The sequence below is a fragment of the Sinocyclocheilus rhinocerous genome, unplaced genomic scaffold, assembly GCF_001515625.1.
Source record: "Sinocyclocheilus rhinocerous isolate Xijiao unplaced genomic scaffold, SAMN03320098_v1.1 scaffold116, whole genome shotgun sequence".
Classification (NCBI taxonomy): domain Eukaryota; kingdom Metazoa; phylum Chordata; class Actinopteri; order Cypriniformes; family Cyprinidae; genus Sinocyclocheilus; species Sinocyclocheilus rhinocerous.
The window spans coordinates 96,896-97,106 of NW_015649590.1; the positions used below are offsets into that span (position 1 = coordinate 96,896).

General features: G+C 37.4%; 1 protein-coding gene across 1 annotated transcript in view; it reads left to right on the plus strand.

Annotated features, from left to right (window-relative positions):
• tmem117 (transmembrane protein 117) overlaps positions 1 to 211 on the plus strand; it is a 64,754-nt gene that overhangs the window by 50,945 nt on the left and 13,598 nt on the right. The window lies entirely within an intron of this gene.

A 211-nucleotide genomic window follows, 5' to 3' on the forward strand; every position in this document is an offset into this window, starting at 1 on the left:
TAGGGACTCTCCATAGGCATAATGGTTTTTCTACTGTACAAACTGTATTTTCTATCGCCCTACACCAACCCAACACCTAAACCTACCCCTTACAGAAAACTTTGTGCATTTTTACTTTCTCAAAAAAACTCACTATGTATGATTTATAAGCGTTTTGAAAAATGCGGACATGGGGTAATGTCCTCATAAGTCACCTTCTTCTTGTAATACC